The sequence below is a fragment of the Struthio camelus genome, chromosome 24, assembly GCF_040807025.1.
Source record: "Struthio camelus isolate bStrCam1 chromosome 24, bStrCam1.hap1, whole genome shotgun sequence".
NCBI lineage: Eukaryota > Metazoa > Chordata > Aves > Struthioniformes > Struthionidae > Struthio > Struthio camelus.
The window spans coordinates 10,164,623-10,181,569 of record NC_090965.1 but is presented as its reverse complement, the minus strand read 5'-3'; the positions used below and the strand labels follow the sequence as shown (position 1 = coordinate 10,181,569).

The 16,947-nt window shown below is 37.0% G+C and overlaps 1 long non-coding RNA gene across 1 annotated transcript; it reads left to right on the top strand.

Moving 5' to 3' along the window:
• The first annotated feature begins 10,906 nt into the window (after positions 1-10,906).
• Positions 10,907-16,937, top strand: LOC104142284 (uncharacterized). Its single transcript, XR_693686.2, has 3 exons — positions 10,907-11,074; positions 12,138-12,727; positions 15,030-16,937. It is a non-coding gene; the product is annotated as an uncharacterized lncRNA (long non-coding RNA).
• Positions 16,938-16,947: the final 10 nt, after the last annotated feature.

Here is a 16,947-nt window from a genome sequence, read left to right as displayed (position 1 = left end):
TAAAAGTACAGTCATAAAAGTGCAGTCAAGCTAACTGCAAATGACTATTTCAGATACTTCTTAGCCAGAGATGAGAATGTTCCTTTTTTAATATTCCAAAACATTCATGTTTTGTGTATGTCAGAGTTTGATTTTCAGCTTGATTAAATTGGTTTAATTACTTTGATTTACTTCAGTGGCCTTTCTGAATGCAATGTTTAATTAAAAAAATGAAAGTTAGTAGAACTTCATAAAAATGAGCAGTAATGAATTTACAACACAGTATGTAGTATTAACCAGGAAGCTGATGTTTTGCCACGCATTGGCAATTTCTCATCCGTAGTGACTCAGCTGATTGAAATGCAAATCATATAAAGCTTGGTAATCAAATTAAAAACTCATCTTTTTGCTCAGAAAAAATGTTTCCAGACAGATTTATTAAAATTCAGTTCTCTCTCATGCTTTGAATGAAGTTGAAATTAATTAACCTGTTTAATAGATGATAGTGGCACAACCAGCTGCTGCCATGGATGTAACTGATGCAAAACAGTGTAGGATTAGAGCTGGGTAATTAATATGTCAGTAGGCGGAAATACCTTTTAAACTTTGCTCCTGTACCTGGGAATAAGGTTACATGTGACAAGCATGGCAAACTAAGTTATTTTATCCTTGCAATTTATGCTACAAAAGAAGAAGAATATTAACATTCTCTAATCTATTTTCACTCTATTTTAGAAAGGGGTTACCCTATGTAAAAAGATGGTGGCAGGACACGGTGCTGAAATGTGCCCGATCACCTCTCCCAGGGAGATGTAGAAAATTCAGTTTAGGTTGCTGGGAAAGTGGGTAATTGAATATTTATTCATCATCCTCATAGATTTTGTGTTTAAGTGTCCTGTTGCTAAATATTAATGCATTTTAGGTCTCTGCTAAGAAGGTCTCATTTTTACACTTTTATGTAAAACTCTAAAGCAGTATTGAGGCAGTTAGTGTTGTTTAATGCAGCACATACATAGGCAAGAGAGGGAAGAGGAGAGAGAAATCTTCAGATGAGAAAGGGGTGAGAGAGGGCTGCAGATGTCGTCAGTGCCAGTACCTAATCTGAGTGAGATGCAGGCTAGTAACTTGCAGCTTTTAATACAAGATTGCTTGAGTGAATGATGATACTGCTGTGGTTGTGGCAAGAACATCCAATACTTCCAGCTTCATCCTTACTGAGGAAGAGCAACAACTGGAATTCCAGGAGAAAGTGTTGGGAAATAGATTACTTGGCTTCATTTCTGCATCCTTGTGAGTGAGCTCTACTGTTCCACACCTGGCTGAGAGTTTGTAGCTATCACCCCACTCCTAACTGAAGTGCATAATGTCAAGCCGGGGAGAATGATGCACTCATAGCAACTGAGTTCCTGCACCCACAGGGCATGAAAGGACTTTACAAGACTCTTAGGGCTGTCTCGCCAAGATAGTAATGGTACATTTCTTATTTACATTTTAATATTTTTCATCTATCGACTACAGAATGCCATGTAAACTTAACATATGCTTTTCTCAGGAACGTTCCTTTTTCTGTCATCTACTTCCCATTGTTTGCACACTGAATTGTACAGAAACCTATGGAAAAAAAGCCCTGCCCTGTTGATTTTTTTTTTTCCTAGCTGGTTATGTGGCTGGCTCTGGCTGCTCTATCTGTCAACACCTGAAATGGTAAAAGACTTTTTACAATAGTTCCCTACTTGTTTCTGTGCTTTACTATGGAGTAGTGTTTCACGCTGCTCCATAGAAAGTAAGCAAGAGTAACTCTTGATAAACTGTTTTAAGGTCTAACTGGCATTCATCAGCACAGCAAGGCTTTTCCCAAAAAGGAATGTTGATGCTTGCAGTTAACAAATGAGAATTTTAAAAGGTCAAAAAATATATAGCAGACATATGGGATTGCAATCCCACACAAACAAAATTGAATATTTCCATTAATTCCAACAAAGGAGGAGTATGTTAGTGGCTATGTGATAGATTTTTGCCTTCTTAGGGTATCACTGTTGCTAGAAACAAAAATAAACAGGAAAATAGTCTAATATCAGCTCTTGTGCCAACAGCTAAATGTGCAGTGGCTCTGAGAGTTATCAGCAGGTTAATTCTCAGCGGGCACAGCGGCCATCTGTAAGAATAAGTAGAGATTCAAGGTGGGCGTAGCAAGCCTGTCTTCATCTTCCTGGCTCTTGGATGCTTTGGGTCTGTTACTTGCCAAAATAAAGCAAGTCTCGTTCTGAATAACTGACAGAGGACGTGTGCTGCTTTGTAGATGTGGATCTCCATGGATAAATCTGTTTCATTTAATGCTCCATTTTAAAAGTGAAAATTATTTTTTCCTAAAGTAACGTTTGCAGTCATTGAACAACTGAAGAGAGCTATAATGATGTAATTGACTGTACAAGGCAAAACAGGTGGCTGGGAGAGGGTGATAAAAGACAAAGTTCTCAGTAGTAATTAACCCCTTTAGTGGCACGTATGACCTAAAAATTTTACTTAATAGGTCTTGGAACCTCTTAATGTGTCTGTACAGAGCTGCGAATCCTTAGTGCTGAAATAGTTTAGTTTTAGATCATTAAAATCCTTTTGCTAACATTTCATTTATTTACACGCCATATTTTATTTTCTAGCTGTAACTGCTAAGACATGCAGAATGATAGTCTTGATCCTCAATCAAGAAAGCATGGAGAATTTTATTTATTTTTGGTCAGCCCTGTTTATGTCTCTGCTGTAGTCCTGCCAGCCTACCTACAGTGCTTTTGGTTTAGCAAAGGTCGCGTTTACTTGGGCAGGGTTAATTTAACCAAACTGCCTTTTCACCACTCCTGTTGCAGCTCTGTCACTGGATTCTATAAGCTCTTCTGCTGTGTGTTGAAATCTGTTGAACTAGTTGGAAACTAGCTCTCACGCTCAGTGGTTAGTCTGTTATAATCATAGCTTGCTGCTGAGCCATCAGCTCTAAAGCAACTGTAGCACTCACAGGAGGGGTAACAAACAGTCTTAGGGAAAACCAAACATTTGATTAGCTTACATTTAGTTTCTTATTCTTGGGTAAACACTTCTCACCGGTGCATGTTCAGCACATAGGATGGGGCTCAGCTCACTTTCACCCCCAGCATGGGCCAGCTGACCTGTGGGGGGGGAAAGAGAGTTTTTTGAGTTTCACTTGGACTTTGATGGTATTACTCTCCCCTTTCAGAGAAGAGCGTGTCAAGATCTGAAACTGATCCCCTTCAATGCTCAGAGAAAGTTTTTCAAAACATGTACTACAACAGAAAAAAAGAGGCATACTCCACTAATGCAGAAAAACATGGAAAGTACTCCCAGCAATACTAACGAGCACAGGTCTGCACAACGCTAGTGATGATGCATAACTGCAGTGTAGATATTCAAATAAATGTGCTAGCCCAAGTTGACTACACTGAAACAAGGGTCTTCAGAAAAAGCTAATACTACACATATGGAGAAATACAGTTGCCAATGTGAAGGCTGTAAGAGTATGCCAAAATCTAATTAAAATGTTCAACAATAAGTCTACATGTTGCCTTTTTTTAATTATTCTTAAATGTATCAAGTGTTTTGTTTCTGAGCAACTCTTCACATAATATCTGGCATTTATGAGCAAAAGTTCACACATACGTGTAATTAATTCCCCTCTCCCAAGTAAATTACAGGTGGGTTCAATATACAAACCTGGGATCCTGTGATTCTGCTTCTTTGCATGTCACAGGTTATCCAGTTCATTAAAGTAACTCTAGCGATTCATCTTTAGAATAAAACTTTGTGCACACCAAGCTGCAAACCTGTTGTGAAATACTTTTATTTATGTTTAGTTGTGAGCAGACAGCGGTACATCTCTACCACATTCTGTTGGAAGCTCACATGTTACAGAGCTTTTGTGGTTTAGTGCAATAGTTTGTCCTAACCTTCTCATGAACACAGTCACTATAATCAGTGTTGCATTTACCACACTTGCAGCTCACAGCCACAGGGTAGGAATAATAAGGGATGGTGTGAAGAGGACAGCCTGGAATCAGTGCTGTTTGATACAACATCTCTTTGTATGTGCACACATTCTGGGACAGAGCACTTTTGAGGAGCAGCTTCTTGCCATTGCTGTCCTACAAAGAAAAGAAAAATGCATTGTTTCACCTAGGCATACATGAATGACAAAAAACTTCCTCCAACATTTTCTCCAGTATGCAGAAATCAAACCTCTTCCCTCTTGGACTAGTTCAGGTATTTCCAGTGTACCTCTGTTCAGACCTGTTATTTTGAATCTGCATGTGATTGGAGCTCTCTGCCCCTGCAGAGATGTTCACTTTGCTTTTATGGTTTTAACTGTAATCTACTGCTTGGCTTAGAGAGCTAACACTGCTTTATAATCTGTATTGGCTACCTACTGACCAAAGTCAGTAGGAATTTAAAATGCTATGTTGAACAGTGAAATTGAAGCACAGTCTGTGGCACGCCTGTATGCAAGATACTCTCCGTTCTCCATAGCCAGCTGTCACAACAGTGGCCATTGCTTTTACCACATGGCAAATTTGTGGGAGGAGAAGTTACACAAATAATTTACTTTAAATAAGGGAGTAATTTAAAAAAAATCTGCTTCTCACTTACTCCATCCTGACCCCACAGACTGACAACAGAGGCCCTCCAGTGATTTTATAAACTCCTTGGTTCAGGAAGCTTGGCATTTCTCATTCTTACCTTCAGAATTTAAGCTAAGTTGAAAACAATGTGATTTTTCTATCTATGACAAATACCATTAGATTAGGATAATTTTCACACAATTTTCTAGTAAGAACAAGTGAGAATAGGCATTTGTTTTGCAGTAATGGCCATTACAGAAACACCTGCCTAAAACAGAGTAACACCTTGTACCCGTGTCATGCAAAATCCAGCGCAGATGGTGGTGTTGATGGCCAGGCAGTAGGTGCATTCCCTTTTCTCCACATGGATTATGTACTCAGAAGGAGCACAAAGTGATGCTGTTTGACCAAAAGTCAGGCCAAAGAGGAGAGACAGCAGAAAGAACGGACTCATGCTAGATGGAGGGGGGAAAAAAAAAAGCAAAATTAGATGTTGCTTCCAGCCCTTTTCTCAGAATTTGACAAGAATGGTTATGGTAGTTGCAGAGTAGAAGTAATCTTAACCTTTTTTTAGCTAGAGCCTGAAAAATTCTAATCTCAGACCTTTAATTGAAACAGTACTGACTGCTGAACAGAAAAAAAGTATGAACAGGCCAATAACATTAGGTCAATATCCCATGTTCACCCGTTCCCACTAAATCACATTATGTAGAATTTTTCACTAATGAGTGATAAAATGCTGACACAGAAAAATAACATGAGGTTTTCCTATCCTTCCCTGCAAAAGGATCTGAAAATGTGACATATGTGAGAGAATATGAGTTCCAGAATTAGCCAGAGGAGCTAAAAAATCTCAATGGCTTAAAAATACTTTTCTACAGAAAGCATCTTACAAAATGTTCAAGGGGGAAAAAGAAACAGCTGTGCATATCAGATATATTACTGCATTTTTTTACTCCCCAGCTGGCTTAGAGGCATGAAGAGATGGGAACAATGCCAACAATTAAATAATAGATTCAAGCAAATGACAATAAGGAACATCAGCAAAAAATTCAAATCAATGAATCCCTGCCTTCTCTCTCTGCTGTGCTGACTTCCTTTCCCAGAGCTGCTGGGGCATCCTGATAACAAAGCTTTGATTAGCTCCAAGGCAATTCCAGGATTCTAAACTACAAACTGTAAATGACAGTGTCTACAAACACCTGGACATCACCCTCTAGTCTCTTCCAGCTGCTAGTTTCCCATAGCAAAAGCCATTACACAGTCCAGTTTACCCTGTAGCTGCAACAACATGAGTCTGGAAAGACTAACCTCTTGTCAGCTGAATTCTTCCCTATTACAGGAACTTGATTCTGCCTTGAGCTGGGAGAGGCAGTGACCCAGCACAAGCTCCGTCTGTCCTTTATACTCTCCTGGCTAATTCCAGGTTGATCTTACTGTTTATATAATTGCATCTGAATTGCTGCTTTCTTATCGCAAAGTCATCTATTGAAAATTCATACTGAACCACAAAGCAAATGTGATAGGAACAAATGTGTCCATAATATCCTAACCTGGAAACTGGATCTGGAAATCTAATTATTTTAACAGTCATTCTCTCCTCAGGCTTTTAAATTAACCACTGCTTTTAAAAAGGTACTATTGATGTGTTTAATTGCTACATAGAACAGTAGTGTCATGACAGAGAGGCTAGCATGGAAATGGAGTCATCCTGAACCACACACAACTAATTCTACCTTCTTGTTTTGGGAAAATTAATAAAGTCTGGCTTACTCAGTTCGCTTGTTACGAGGCAGACACAACTGAGAGATGCAGTGGTATATACATAAAATAACAAATCTCAAATCAAAGCAATTGCTCTACAATGTGGTCTAGGAACAGCCTGACTTATCTACTCAAAAAAAAAAAAAAAAACAAAAACCACACAGAGAAATTATTTGGCCTTGAAACTACTACCCAAATATTGAAGTAACAAGTAACTCACTCTGAAACACTGGTTGATAGGGGTAAAACTTTAAGAAACCACTCTTTGTAGCACAATGAGAAGCAAAATATTGCACAAACAATCAGCGAAACCAAAATGTCCAGAGAAGGGGGAAACCATTTTTGTGTTGAGGGCTTGGATGGACACCTGGGGAAGAGCAAAAATGAGAAAAGGTAGCTGGCATGCATGTCTTCAGCACAAGGCCACTGTCCTCTGCTGCTGCTTCAGCATCCAGTCAGCCTTCTCATTATGCTTCTTCATTGCAGCTCTGCTAACATCTACTGTCTCAGAAAATTTCCTAATCACTGAACTGCCATTTGGACTTTGATTTGATGTATGTCTTATGCAGGACAACCGTATTTCTGGTTTATGTGGCCATGAGAAATATGAAGAAGTTGAGTTTGAGCCGATAAGCAAGGCCACTTTGGACTGCTGAAGAGTGATCCAGTTAGTCCGGACTGGTGTTTAGCTAATTCTTGGATAATATTAGGCCCCATTTTCCTGTTGTTCCAGACTGCTGCACACAGCTTTGGGTCTGGGCTAACTGAAACTCTTATCATACTGAAGACAGAAAGGAGAATGTAACAGCAAAAGCTACATCTAGCAATGAAAAAAGGGGAAACAAGACAATCACTATTAGAAGTGGGAAAATGTAGAAAACTGGTATGAGAAGCTAGAAACTTGGGAAATACCTGTCACAACAAAGGCCAACAGTAATGTCAAAGGACATTACTAGATGAAAACAAAGCTGTCGATGCAGAGGAAGTGCAGTCTTCAATAAATAGTCTTGCATTTGAAGAGGTGGCAGCTGATTAATTGACATATACAACTTATTTCATATTTTTTATGGGTAATATATAAGGAATAAATATTTTAAAGTCAACATTCCAAAGCTAAAGATCTTTTGCTTGCTCATGCTAATTTTAATGAATCTTGGAATACTGAGGAAATTTCAAAACATTAATAAGAGTGCTAATATTATGCCAATATTTACAGAGAGAAAGTTGACCCATGTAACTCTCAAGCCAGCTAGCCTGACAAATCAGGTAAAATAACAGAAAGTTGATACAGGATTTGAGCAATAAGGAATTAAAGGATGAGAACATAATTAATGCCAGTCAACATGGTGTTACATAAAATAGGTCATGTCACACAAACCTGATTTCATTCTTTGGGGTGATTGCAAATTTGGTCGTTAAGGCAACTACATAGATGCAGTGTCCCTAGTTCCATCTGTCCAGAGCCCTACTGTCATGGAGAACTAGAGTTATTACACAGAGTCCAATGTGGAGTGTGCTGAATACTGGGAATTCTCCATCACTGGAGCAGGCAGTATAATTTTAGAAGTGCATTTATTCATTGCAACTCAGTTTCCTGCTGCTGGTTTTTTACCCAGCCTCTGAATGCACTACAGTGCATTACAGAGATCTGACAAAATATTAAGAATGAAAATTAATTTATCTGGAAGTATGATAAATTAGCCTGAGTGGACCTGCAGACTAATGTGAATATTGCTCCTACTACTCAAGCTTGCTGCACACTAACATGGACACAGAGAGAACCTCTTTGCTACTACCTCTTCTTTGCTGCCATCTGCTCAGCCTGCCCATGTCAAAGATGCACTAAACTTCACTGAGTGGTATACACATTCAGATCTCTCCAGTAATTTACACAAGCTATTATTTTGGCAGAAAAGCTTTTCCCTGGCTGTCCTTCTAGATATGACTGCAGAGTTCTTTCACTACTCTCTAAGTGCCTGATGGCAGCAAGATCCCTGTACATACTGGGAGCAGCAAGACAAAGACTGACAGCAAAGTCCAGTGTGGATCCCTGTTCGTGCACAAGGCTTCATTCATACAGTTTCCTAAAATTCATAGTTAAATATCTGATGCTTATCGATCCCTTTCTTTGGTCAGCCCCCTGCTGACCTGCAGGCTATTCAGTAATACACGTTTTTAATGTGCTTTTACAGCTGTCAGCTTCATAGCTCTGTTCTGGAACAGCCAGTTACACTGTTAATTATTTATCTTTAACCTTTCTGTTAATTAAACCGATCCATTCACTGACATTCAGTTATTTACACTTTCATTAAGTGAAAAGCAGTATGCTGATGTTCCACAAGAAGTGTTTTAAGTGATATCTGTAAACAGAATACTGTAATCATAAAATTATTCGGTTCATTACCCAGGAATCTCTGAAACTGTAAGGGTCAGAGAGATTCAGTACATGCCTGAATTAATATGTAAAAAATAGTTAAATAGAGTTCTCTTTCCCTGATCAATGCCTAAGATAGTCCTGCTCATTATTGTTCTGTTAGTAAGATAACAGAATGAAAATTTTTTAGAGCTTATGAGCAGGTTAACCTATAGAGCAGGTGAGAAAGTCTTGTTTCCACTGCATATAGCATTCTGGATATTAAAATGAAAACTTCTTCATGCTTGCAAACAACACTGGAATTGGAAGAGATGCTGATAAAAATAGACAAAAACAATCAGATTCCTACAAGACTAGGATTCTGGTAGAGGAATTATTTCCAATTCCATCCAATTACAGAACTCCAGTGATGAACGGAAACAAGATCCTGACATGTTGCCATAGGAACAAGGTTTTTGCCACCAGCTTTTGCATTTAAACAGACCGCATCTGCTGAATTTTCAGAGCTAATCTGTCTTTTTCAAGTCTCTCTGCAATTGATTGAAACATAGCTCTCATGTCTTCAGTTTGTAGATTCATAGGTGACTGTTCTCCTTTCTTTCCTAGGATTAGCTGCAGCATTTCCTTATCCAGCACAGATTTAAAGAGCAGTTCTCTTTGTTGCATATCATATGCCAATAATCTCAATTTATGGCCTGAAAATACTTCAGAATCTTATTTGTTATTGTGGCTCATAGGATAGACCACTTTGTACTTGATTATATTTCTTTGGAAAGTGCTAAATATTTCAGTTCCTGTTATTGTAAGATATACAATCTCTATACTGAGGATAAAATTTACAAATAACAACAAAACAAAACAAAGAAAAACACATACATGCAAGCCAGAAGCGTTCTGCAGTATTATAAAGAATAAAAGACTATATTCACACAATATCCTACCAAGGCTGAGAAGTATGTATAATCACGTGCACAAGTGTAGGGCTGCAACTAAGTGGCTAGTAGTTCTGCAGAAAAAGATCTAGAGATTACAGTGAATCATTAAATAAATGTGAGTCATGCTGTTATAAAGAATGTAAACATCATACTCAAATGCATAAACACAAGAGCTGTCTGTAGAGCATTCAAGATAATCCTTCTACTCCATTTGGCGCTGGTTAGGCCACAAACGGAGTACAAATGAAGAAAAGCTGGAGTGACTGGAAATCTAGAAAACATGAACCAAAAGGAAAGGTTAGAGAAAAGGTAGGTCATTTGTGTTGTTCAAGATAGGTTATTTACTCTGCATAGTTACATTGCAAATATATATAGCTTTTGGCCTCAAGACATTTTTGCTTAAGCAGTATTTGTAGGACAAGCACATTCTTTTCTCCTTCTCTGTTCACGGCTTACATAAGAGCACCCTTTGGTTTCTTCTCAGGCACAGAACTGCAAACACTACTGGGACTCTGAAGAAGAGAGGAAAACAACTGGTAGATGAATGCGATCGTGGACAACAGAGTATTCCAAATAGGTTAGGTGATGTTCTTTTCTTAAAGAAGGTTGGAAGAACCTTAAAGAAGGTTAAAGTTGGAAGGGACCTCTGGAGATCACCTAGTCTAATCACCCTGCTCAAAGCAGGTTGCTCAGGAGGCTCATGGAGACCCCACAGCCTCTCTGGGCAACCTGTTCCTGTGTTCAATCACCTGTACAAGAAAAAAGTTTCCTGTGTCTAAACAAAATTTATTGTATTTCCATTTGTGCCCATTGCCTCTTGTTCTTTCACTGGAGGCCACTGAGAAGAGCCTGGCTCCATTTTCTTTACTCCCTCTCATCAGGTATTTTATACATACTGATACTCCCAGGCCTTCCCTTCTGCAGGCTAAACAATCCAGGCCCTCTCAGTCGCTCCTCATTTATCATATGCTCCAATGCCTTAATCATCCTTTATAATTATTATCACACTTATCGGAGGATTTAAAAAAAATTTTTTTTCCACACGTTTGGGCAAAACTGTTTAGAGGGATTCTTCCAGTACAGCATCTGATTCTGAAAAAAAAAAAAACTTTTAAAAGCCACTGTAAAATAAGATCAGCAACTACTGACACATAACACTCCCCTTTGGTAATAATATGCAGCTAGATTCAAACAAGTGAGCTCAACCCTAGCATGGTTATTCTGACTAATCTCTTAACTCCAGTGCAACTTCACTGGTTACCATAGAGACACTCCTGTGTTTCACCCAGCCCTCCAGGGACTGTATTCCAGAGTCTGAATAAACAGGAACATGCTAAGACATTGGATCTGTTACTCTGTACTACCTGCAAGTCCATATACTACTGCATTTGTCAGCCTTGGTGAGTTCTAAAAGTGTCATTTTCTTAAGATTTGTTCTTACTTTCTGTATTCTATTTTGCACTCTCTACTCTTGCGGTTTCTAAACAAAAAATGTTTAATAGCATTTGGAAGTAACTAGCTCAGTAGTGCAGAGTCACAGTTACAATGTACCCGGAAGTGACTGAATGTGGTAAGCCTGTACTGCAGTTTAAAGTTCTGGCAATGTTTACGTTCTTTTTTTCTTAAGATATACAATGTGGAATTTCTTTACTTGTCAGAATAACCTCTTGGTCTGATTTAAAATGTCTGTAATGCTGTATCAGGTTTTGTAACAATTCTAGTTAACTCTATTTCATAACTGATACAGTACCTAATTAAAAACCCTACTTCTACAATACACAGTGCATTTAACAACAAACAAAATAGACTGAAGAGGTATGTTCTTTGGACCACTTGCTGGGGACTGGCCTTTCTTTATATGGTGTTAACACAAGGTAGGAGGAGTCTCTGTTGCTGTATCTCTCAGTATTACCCAATACAAACATTAAATAACAGGATTCGGTAATAACAGTGGCTGGAATATTCACTAATAAAAGTCAACATTTGAGTAAACTCCCAAATACTCTATACTAATGAAATAACAACAAGGTAATAATTTTGAAATTTCCTATGCTTAATAAAGCCATGAGGGACAAACTATACTGATTTGACATTAAAATATTTTAAGAGAGATCTAAGATAAACACTAGAATAGGCAAGTGTTCATTATTTGTCTTTCTCGGTCTTAGAATTAAATTTTCCTAAACTTTTTAGGCTTTCCCCTCTTCCATGTTCATTTTAGGCAGTTGTAGCAAACAAGTATACTAAAAAAGTTATTGCATACCATGTAGAAAAATTAATTTTCAATTAAAAAACACATATCTGCATCAGAAATTTGAGATTGGGCATTAAACACATGTCCAAGCTATGTATTTAAATTGAATCAGCTCTTTTTTAATACTGTACATTTTAAAATGTAGAGACCACAGACTACTAAAGTTATCCAATAAGTGCATTCAAAGGAAATTATTATTTCTTCCCAAGGCATTTCAGACAAAGAGGAGAGAATGGATTCAACACAGACAAATAAACCTGCTGCTGGATGGGAAAAGACAGACATTATAATGGATGGAATACAACTTAAGCATTTTCCAATTCTTTTAACTTGCTACCTTGTGGCAACGTACATTGTTCAGGCCATAGATTATGTCTCCCTTACAAATGAGACCATGCAAACAAACACACAGAGTAGGTTGGAAAAAAAATGTCTCCTGAAGCTGTTATAGCATCCAGTATTTCAGATAAAGTCCATCAAACCACAACGCAGGGTGCAACTATCAGCCAGAATACAAGGCTCAGAATGGATAGCGGCAGTAACTCTCCTTTAATAACCACATCATATGTGGCACATGTTGCATCAAACACCATTCACCATCCAAGCTCAAACACTAACAAGTCTTCAGATATCACAAGATTCAAATCTGTTGCGACTCTACCACGTAATTTTTTATCATCTACTAGAACTATAAATCAAACAACATCAGAAATGCTGGAAGCAGCTGATCAGCTTTTCACAACCATACCAACAATCACCCGTGAAGCTCTAACTCCAAATTGTACAACCCAGGCTCCAGGTAGGTATCATTAGGTATTACAGCAGCATTCCCTTAAATTGCTGAGGCCAGACTTGTTTATTTTAGTTGAAGCCTGAATACAGAGGTCCAACTCTGTCAAGAACTTGATGGCTGTATAAAAATCAAGTTTACTTTCACTACTAGTTCGCATATTCAGACCTACAGATCCTTGAAGCAGCTCACAAAGCCTAACTACTTTTTTAATTTTTCTTGCAATACTGAGCTCAAGTGAAACAGCTCAAGTGAAAAATTGAATATCATGACCAGTACATACCATTCTGTTGGAGGGTTGAAGAGATGAGAGCAGGATTGACACCAGCTTCCTTGGAAAAAAAAAAAGGAAAATATTTGAAGTACTAGAGAAACATACAATTAAACAAAGGGTAAATCAAGATGAGAGGAAGAAAGGGAGCATAAATAGTAGGCCAGAGTATTGCCAATGCTTTTTGAAAAATTTGACAGAAAAGGAATTGGAGAACTGTCTTAGCAACATAACGAGGGAAAACAATAATATACACGACCATTTCCAAATGTTATCTGTAATTTAAGGTAACCAGGTATTAGCAAACTTCCCGTTAGCTATACGTGCTACAGTTCCTCAGCTCCTTTAGAGTTCTAAGCAGTAATTAGCAAAAAGTAGGAAAGCCAGTTCTGTGTTGACCATGTGCATGCGTGCATGCGTGCGTTTGACCCAGACACATATCTTTAATGAAAACGCAAACTCAAATCAAACCTTTAAAAATTCATCTATATGATAAGAAGAAACTGTTGGAAGTATCATTCAGTATTGTTGCTAAGGCAAAATACAGTAGCTAGAATATTAAAGGGGTTCTGAGTACTAGATTTTCAGACTGTCCTTTTAAATTTGTGTTGACAAAAGATTTCTATGCCATTATATTAAAATCTAAAGGCTGAATTTTGCTGTCTTTCTAGCTTTATACACTTTTTTTCCCCCCCAAATAATTTTACTTTAGCAGGAGAAGCTCATCTATGGACTTCCAAGACCATTCTGGCTATTAGTTTCAGCAGCCTCACCTTTACTCTTCTAGTGATTATTATATACATTCATAACAAGTACGGGAAAAGAATTGCCCAGTATTCACATCATCAACTGAATGAGAACTCTCCTGAAACAGGTTGACCCAACTTTTTAAAATGACATATTCTATGAAGACAAACCTACATTTCCAAGTGTATAACATGCATGAGACAGAACCATTTTCTGATTCTGCTTAATAGAGCACTGAAACGCAGTAACTTCTCAGACAGAACCTGCAGCACACTGCCAGACTTTGCACATATTCACAGGGTACCTGGAGGTTAGGTCTTGGAGTATTTCAAGCCAAGACTGACAGTAGGTCTGCTCTGCTAAATGCAGCAAAATTCCAGGATGCTTCTGGAAGGGCACTGCTGCTCAAAAGAATGTAAATGGAATGCTATGCAGACTTTGTATGAACTGCAGAAATAAGAGACATCCTCTACGGAAGCTGCTGTAGATCCTGGGCTTGAGGGAAAGTACTCCTCCACGGAAATAAGTTATAAATTGATATCTGCACAATCATTATCAATTATATCCTTACTAATGGGACATTTAATATTTCATACCTCTTTAAAACAGATTGGAAAGTAAAAACTCAGAGGAAAAAGAAATGTGTGAAACATTTATTTCACTGGAAATAGTCAAAACAGAAATATTTCTCAAAATGGTATTAATGAAAAAAATTGAAATATTGTTTCATTGATATTTGCTGGCATAGGTTAATATATATTTTAAAACTTTGAGAAAAAGTCAGCTAGAAATAAGCTTATCTTGCTAATATTGTTAATGATAAAGTGTGTGTGTATATATATGAAATCAATAAATATATAATAGATAGTACACACATATTAAAAAATTGTAGTAACTTGAACTAGCCAATATCAAATACCATGAATACCATGAAAATTTAGCTTTTAAAACTTTAATAAAATTCCACATGTAAAAGCATCAATATTCACTACTATGAATAGCTGATAGCTGGTAATTTCAATTTTTATTCAATTTTTATTTTTTGACGTGCATGCTACCTGAAGGATTCACAAGCCAAAGCACATGCATTCATTAATTTTCATTTGCTTTTCCTATGTAAACTAGATGAATGCCTAAAATAATTGGTTTTATTTTCATTTGTATTTAGTCTATATAGTCTACTTGCAGAAACATGCAGAGTATGAGGCAAATATGATTTTACATCCTTTCTAGATGATTGTTTCCTGTAATTTTTCATATAATAGTAATAATGGTATATTTGTAATTTTGCAGATGATTTATATAATACACCAGATGACACACTGGTGATATCAGGAGGACTATAAGATGCACCCCAGATTTACAACCCTGACGTGACAGTACTGGAAAATAATGAAGTTCAAACTGATTATTTACCATTTGAGTCTAGATGTGGGCAGTACAGACTTGAATATTTACCTGTTCATGTGGAAAAAGGACTTTTCTCCACCTTCAAGACATTTTAATTACCACAAGATTCTAAACATTATGACATGCAGAAATTTCTTACGATAGTTTTAACATTAACACTTACGTAGCATTTCTGATTACCCCTGCTTAAGTCTCTTGACATTTTTTTTAATATAATGTCAGATACTGTACATATACTGCTATGCTGGAAATCACGCTTACTTATACCAACGAAAATATGTGTTTCTCATGAAAAGTCTCAGTGAGCAGTGGTTTAAACTGTATTTTTGCATGAAGTCATTCAAATATCTCACATTATGGAATTAGCAAAATTATGAATGCGTAGGCTAGGCTTGATGTGGATTTTGAACCTTAACTGCAAAATTATAGTTTATGGATTTATATGTGATCCACAGCTGAGAAGACTAAGTAGTAGTTTTATTATACTCAGAAACAACCTGAAATTTTATTTTTGATTTCTCAGTCACTAGCCTATCTATCTGTTGAAGATGTCAACAGTAGCGACAGTCAAAATTAGGAATAGGCTGTCTTGAAATGAAATAACGATCACAGGCAGGTGTTTAGACCTTGTATAAAACACCAATCCCTTTTAAAATAAATGAGACTGAACACATATGTTGTGTTTCGCAGGTGTGTTTTTGCTGCAAAGTAACCAAAGAGAAATTAGTAAGTAACATCCCAAACTAAAACGAAAAATAAGGGATTCTGAATGACATTCTGTGCACATGGTTTTAAAAACAATAATCAAGATATTCAGGAGAGGTTTAAAGGGATTTTTTAATGGTACTTAGGGTAAAATAATCTTTCTTGGAAAGAGCAGACATCTGGAACGTGTGTGTTACAAGCAGCTCCTTTCTTCTTTCCTTTGGTCTGATTTACGCTATTTAAACAGAAATATTATAAAAACTTAACATTCCGCATATGTATCAAACAACTCTCCAGTAAGAAAAGTCATTTTAACTTGTCAGAAAGTTCACCTGCACAATACATTCCATTTACAAAATACAGAGAAAAAAAATAGTATATTTTTTAAGACCTTTGGAAAGTTATCTTTATCAGTTACATACAATAAAAAAAACATTATTAACATCACTGTTCAACAGATAAGGCGTTAAGAAACCCAAACTACTAGCCTATGTAGAATTGCTAAACCGAAACAATGAAACACTTAAGTTTTGCTACCCACTTCAGATGAAGCTAGGATTTTGATTTTTCTTAATACTTTCAGATAGATGTACCTGTAGTCTTCTTGTTATCTTTAGGGACTGAAGCAAGTTTTTTTTTGTTGTTGAGAAACCAAGCTTAAGCATGGCAAGCTTAAGCAAGGATTAATACCGGAATCTATTTAGTTCTAAGTTATTTTTACACTTACATGGCAGAAGCTGTTAGTCCTTAGGATGGATGTCTGGCCATTTAGATCTATGCTCTAATACATAAAGCAACATTAGTCCCACACTTCACATTTCAGATGAACCATTTAATGAATCGTAAAATTGTGTTTACAATCTGAAAATATAAGTACGCATAACATTCCTTGTGAAGCTGAACTGTTTTTAAACCTACGTAACTTTATTAAAAATACAACTTTAAGCATTTCAAAACTGTTTTAACATACTGAAGTAGTGGCTACTGAAAACAAAGTAACATAAAAGGATAAGATAGTTCTAGCAGAACATGTAAAATGAACCAAAAGCAAGACAACTTCAAATAAAAGTTCATTTTTAAAGCTTCAGCATTTAAT